The sequence below is a fragment of the Columba livia genome, chromosome 12 (genome assembly GCF_036013475.1).
Source record: "Columba livia isolate bColLiv1 breed racing homer chromosome 12, bColLiv1.pat.W.v2, whole genome shotgun sequence".
Lineage (NCBI taxonomy): Eukaryota > Metazoa > Chordata > Aves > Columbiformes > Columbidae > Columba > Columba livia.
In genome coordinates, this window is record NC_088613.1 from 9,136,333 (window position 1) to 9,142,953 (window position 6,621).

Consider the following 6,621-nt stretch of genomic DNA (forward strand, 5'->3'; position numbering starts at 1 on the left):
CCAGACTTGTCCTTCCATATTGCTGCACTGGGATTCTGTGTAGGAATGGGGCTGGAGGGACTGGCAGCCCTAGGAAAACAGGAGGTGAAGACATGGATGTGGCAACAGATCTGTGCAGGACAGGCTGCTTCAAACACAGGACATCACAAAGCAGTGTTTATTTGTCGCCAGGGTGGCAGACTTTGTGTTACCTGGGTGCTGCTCCGAGTTTCTTTGGAGGATCTCTGCAGCATTCCTGTCAGGCTGGAAGGTGCTGCTGGAGGCTTCATTTCAATTGCGAAAGGTGCCTAGATTCATAAGTGTGTGTGATGTATATAAACGTATCTAAAGAGGTTTATAGCAGAATCCTTTAGGATATACTGAATGTTGGATAATTATTGGTCCCTGAGATCAGTTTTCACTTGAGGCTCGTGTTTGGTTGAGAAAACATGGAATCATGTTATGGAAGGCTGCTGTTGGAGCATCACAGGTCTTTATTATACTGTGTCACGAAAGTCTTTGAACAAATTGTGTACAAATTTGTCATTCAAGTGCACAGGTTGGACACTCAGAGGTGCAGAAATAAAGTAACAGGGCAGGTAACTTCCCCTTTCCCTCAGCTTTGTTGGTCAAGATGGCTGTTTAAAATCCTTCCCATATAGCAGTGATGTGCCTTGTATTACTGGGCACTTGAGATTACTTTTACCATCTTTGTACACCTTGTTCTTGTCTTTCACATCTGGACATTTTTTGTTTTTCTGTAGATACTGACTTTACTAACATTCCGCTTGAACAGAAGAATGGCTCTTTTGGGGAGGAATGTGCTGCTGTACTTTTTTTTTTTCTCCCTGCTCACTCTTTACCATCTAATCACAGTGGTAAATATTGTAGAGCATTTTCTGTTTCAAGCATATGCTCAAAGACTTGGCTGACCATGGCATCTGCTCTGGGGACTAAAACAGCGACAGCCAAGATCCATCCATTTCCTAGTAAGTGATAAGTCAGTGATTTACTTCTAAGTGCTGGTTACTGCCCATTGTAATGTATATACTATGAAACTGTACCCTTTCTGTCTATGCTGTGACACTGTAGCAGAAACAACTGGGTTTTGATACTATTTGAAAGGAACAATGCAGGAAAAAATGTTCATTTAAGGCTCCCATTCATGTCAACCAGCACCTCAGAGTATTTAAGATTAGGTCAGGCCTGCAGCCTCCCTCTGAGGGGTTTATATGGAGCATGATTCAGTGGAAAGTGTATGCCTTCAAGTGGCTTAGCTCTGCCCTAGAGTAGTTTGATTTCTTTTTGGAGGATGCTGTTTCAAGGTCCAAATTTCTGGTATCAGCTGATCTTGGGGAATGCTGGTTTGTGCCCTGTCTGCCCATGAGTAAAAGCTGATTTGTTCCCGTTCCTGTCTGGCTTCCCCTCTCAGGAGGCTTCTATGTGCTTTTGATTTAGGGGTTTTGTAATAATACAAGCAGGGCAGGGCAGTGGTGATTTCATCTTAACCATATTTGCAGCTTTTCTAGGAGCCTGTTTAAGGTGCTTTCAAAAAGTGAAGCTTTTCCCTTTAGAAACATTTCCGAGTGGGTATTCGATAGCTCAAAGTGCAGGGCCAGAATCCTGTCTGGGGGAAGCAGGCGCAGCTCTGCTAATTTCTCGTGGATCTATGGTGAGTTGCACCAGCTGAACATCTGGTCCACAGTGCACAGAACCAAAGGCGTTAACCCCTCCCCGTCAGACACATTGGTCTGAGCATTATGCATCTGGAAATGCAAATGCCTCGGGCTAGAGTTAAGCTGAATTCTTTTCCAAAGCCATGATTGCTTAGTGTTTCTGTTAATCATGATTTTATTTTGTGGGAAGAAAACAATTGGTGCATTTTTATGCAGCAGGTTGTGCTGCTATTTCAGAGAGAGCTTGCTCTGAAAGAGTTAATAATTTCAACCTGTTTTCAGCTGGAATGAAGAAACTAGTTCCTCTGTGTCCCTGCTTTCTGTTCTCTTGTTGGCCTACTTCCCTCTGCTTGCATTTTGCATTCCTAATGCCATGAATAAATCAGGACCCAAGGATTTAGAAGGTGGTACAGCTGTAGCCACTCAGAAAATTGAACCTCTGAGGCTTGTACTGCAGCTCTAATAACTGCCAGTATGTGTGCTTCTGAACTCTTCTAATAAAATTTAACTGGTACCAAAATAAAATTCACTTTGCCTTTTTTACATAACATTTAAGTTTTTTCTGTTTCTGCCCAGCATCTCCTCACTTGGCTCCCTTTGTCTTTTAGTGAAGCTCAGCTATAAGCCCTTTAGGGCAGGGCAGTCACCTCCCAGCTGCTGTGGCAAAACGGTTTATCACAAATCTTTGCACGGAGGAGAAAAGAACAAGAGAAACTGGGCCATCTGACCTGGCTAAGGGTTCATCTTCTCTACGGAACCAACGCACAGCAAAAGTCCCATCTGGCTGTAGGCCCAGATCCTCTCATAACTTGTCATTAATAATACACACTGGGCTGCTTTTACTTGTAGTGTTGTGGCTCCTGAGAGAATGTGGGAGGGAGCTCTTGATGTGCTCTTCAGTCAGAGGATGGGTCTGGTCTGGGTGAAGAACAACAGACGCTGGTAACAAGTTTGCTCTGGAGGATGAATATCTTGAAAGAACAAAGTCTCCAAGTGTTTTATTCCAGGAAAGATTATTTATGTTATATTAATATCAATGGCTTTCCCTCATTATGACTTTGCTTTTTATAATAAAAGTAGTTATTTTGGTCCATTGATGGGTCAGTGTCATTGAACTGCTTTTGACTAAGAAGGTCTTTTATGACCTTCCTAGCATATGCTGATGTGGTTTTCAGCACAGGGATCCTGAGATCTGTATCTGGCTGTTAGACCTGCCCAAGTATCTCCCAGGTAATTATAGTTGGCAAAGGAGGTACTGAAGTACATAAATAACGTTCGGTAAAGTGCATATCTTGTGATGCTGCTTCATTTCTCTGCTTCTCAGTTTCATGCCTTGTAGGAGTAAAAAGTCTGTATAGCAGAGGGTAAGATTGGAGAAAAAGAAGCGCTTTAATTATAATGGCATCTAATTTCCATTTCAGGCTCACCATGGTCTTGCACAAATGCAGAAAATGAAACAGTTGGTCTTCAAAACAAGCTGCAGGTGCCTTATACAGGCTCTGAGTACTATTTTAACCTTGACAGCATTTAGAAATCTGGAGGCTCAGACACGATCCCATTCTGCAGCTTAATGAGAGAACACGCATCAGGCAAGCTTTGGTACCTGCCAGAAACGTGACACAAACAGGCCAGGTGATGGGGTGTTCAGTCACTGTAACATGTCTGAGCTCCTGAACCTCAGGCACTGGGTTTAGGTGCAAATTGCAACATGTACTTTTGAAAATTGTATTCTCTACCTAAATAATGTGGATGCTTCCTTTAAAGAATTCAGTGACAAGCTTCTCGTGTACGTGTATATTTTCATATGCAGCTGGATCCCTGCGCGGTTTGACTCGCTCTCCGCCGGTGTCTGTGCTGTGAGCCTGGACTGCTATCTCTGCACAAGAGGCTGCTCTCGGCAGGTTTTCTCCCAACCCTCTCTCCAGGCCTGTAACATTCCCATCATGGCTTGTTGTGCACGGATCACTAAGCAGTTTCCCTTCTCTTAGGGCACCTCTGTTCTATGTCGAAGCGAATCTTCGGCAGCTCCTGTGCGATTGCTTTCCTGCTCCTTTGTGTGCATGGCCCAGTAAATAAGGAGGGGGTTGGAAAGCACATTGTAAATGTGTTGACAGCTTTTGAAGAACAAAATGGCCCCTGAAAACCGTCTGTCTGCCTTCTCCTTCTCTCCTGCATGTTTTTGCTTTCTTTTCTACCATTTTCTCCTTTTTCTGTTCTTTTTCCATCTCTCCCCCAATTTTTTACACTCTTGACACCCACCCCCTTGTTCTTTTGGTGCTTGCTGCTCGAAATATTTTCTCTCTCTCCTATAGTCTGTCTCATTTCTCATTCAGGGGACTGTTTCAGTCCCTCTGCAGGAACAAACGACAAGGGGGATTCATTCTGTTTCCGAGTGCTGGTCAGCTGTCTGCTTGTATCAGTTCTCTACCCGTTCTTCTCTCTCACCCCAGGTATTGTGCTTTTAGAAAGTATCCCGCTGTTTTTCTAAATGCTTTCAGCGGGGTAGAATCTGTGCTTGGAAGATTTTTATGCTTATTGGTGCTGGCAAAGGAAGCGCAGTTATTTATTTGACATCAGTTATTTAAACAAAACAAAAGGAACAGGATGGTGCAAGATCTGGGTAACCGTTCTTACATCCTTCTCAAGCTGAATTTGGGGCCCCTAATTCTAGTTCTGCTGCTTTTTCTTGAAAAGAGACTCTGTGCTCTCCTCACAAGCATGTGCTTATCTAATGTACGGGGATTGATGGGCACGTCTGTCCTTTTGTGTGAGATCCGTTCCTTCTGGCTTTGCCTTCCCAGGTACGCACAGCACAACCACCAAGATCAATTATTTTCCATCAAAGCTGAATTCCTGTCATTTTGATATGGATCGCTGTGTGAGAACTCTGTTTCATCTATTCCTTCAATTAGGAGGAGACCCAGATGAGGGAGCCCTGTGTCTCAGGAAAACAGGGATTTGTAGGCTCTCAGGGAGAAACAGGATCTTTTCAAGCCATAAGGGACCTTGTCCCGGCTCACAAGCCTTTCACCAAACCCTTCTCCTGCAGCTGGATCCCCAAGGACAGGGTCAGTGTACGGCTCTAGGGAAATTGCTCCATTTTTCATGTCTTCTGTATTCTCCTTTTAGTAAGGATGCTTTTATATATATATTCTCAGTCAACGTTTCACTCTCTTCTTCGGTTTGGGTGTTTGGAGGCTTTTGGGACATCAATGAACTGTTTCTGCATGTAGGAACTTCACAGCCTCCAACTGCTTCTCTGCTCAAAACACCATGTGGGTTCCTCAGCAGCGGTTGCTTGACAAAATGCCACAACACTTTGTGCAAGGCAAAGATCGGCTGAATACAGATGTATGAACATGCTCTAACCTGCTGCCTTCCTTGCTGCTTCTGCATCGTGCTCCCTGAAGACTTTCTTCACTTTACATTCTCTGTGTGTGTTATTGGTAGAGCTCTACAGGAGGGATTTCTGAGAATTGATTCCACGCTGTTAAATTGTAGTATTCCTTGCACAATCTGCATTCTGGGTGCCTAGGTAAAGCGTCATTCTCTAAAATGCTTTAATTGGGATAAATTGATAAATTTGAGCTTTACTCAGAGAATGAAAGAATCTAGCAAAGTTTCCAAAGAATGATAACAATGCTTCCTCACTGAGACGCGAGGGAAGCTGGTCCAGCTGGTCCTCCTCTTTCGGGAGATGTGAGGTTTTAAAGGAGGGAAGTTGCAGCGTTTAAAGAGGAGAGTGTGCGTTTTGGGAAATTATTTCCTGAAACAAGGACTATCCTAGAAGAAGTTAATGAATGGGAGCTTATGGGAAGCAAAAAAGTGAAAGCAATAACCTTTAACCTTATCAACACCTGAAGTATTGTGCTGGAAAAGCAAATACTAGAATTTTAGTTAATGTTTTTGTTGGTTGGTAATGCATGGTACTTGGTGTTGTGCATGTTCCAGCTTACGAATCGTTTGACCAAGCTGATGTTGACTTTGAATAAAAACAAATTAACAAAGACTTTGGGGTCAGGCCAACACAGCCCTTCTAGCTTTTAAAATCTTCAGACTAAAAATACCATTAGTACATCTCCATGTAGCACAGTTTTCACCAGTCATTTTCAGCAAATGCATTTGTATTCAGGGTATTCTGCATTTTGTGACTTTGTATGTTTAGTTAGTGTTGCTGATTTTGATTTCACAATTGTAAACTGGAATCTGTTTTAGTGATTTAAATTGATTAAAACACCAGTGTTTAAAAGGGATTGATTCTGGTGTAAATCAGAATCTGATTTCAGTTTCATGTTCGTGCCGTATAAAACCTGGCTTGATTTTTATCTGTTGTATGTTTGTACATTATTTAGAATTGTGCATATTGACATGTCCCTGTTGGGTGGGTAGAGGTTTTTAGTTTTGCTGACAAGGTACATATTTGCCATTGAGTAAAACATGAAATGTCTGAGATGTTTTGTTAGGGAAAGGCATACAGCAGGTAGCACTGTGTCTTCTGGAAGCTGGGTTCTTGGAGTTCCTTGGGAGATTGTTTGTGTATTAAGTTCTCTTCAGAACTCAAAGCACATCACATTTAGCATCTTGTCTCATGAACCTTCCCATACACTTTAAAATGTTGTAGAGCTTATGTGCAAGGCTGCGTTTATGACAGATCTGAGTTTGTCTCCCTGATTTCCTTTGAGTTCTGAATTGCTCAGCTGTTTGTCCTAATTATATCCTTAAAACAGAAGGTATTGGGGGACTTCAGAAGATACTCTTGGCCGTGGAAGCGACTCTCACCAGCGATTCTGATTTGCCTCAAAAGTTAAGCTAGACTGTTGTTTTCCCTGTTGTGTTTTGCTGTCCCTAAACTACCAACGTACTTCAAAGCACCTTGTTTTTGTGGTTCGGGCTGTCTGTTAATGTCTCTGTGCTGATCTCTGTCTCATGTGCATGTGTAACTTGACTTGATATGTACTCACTTTGT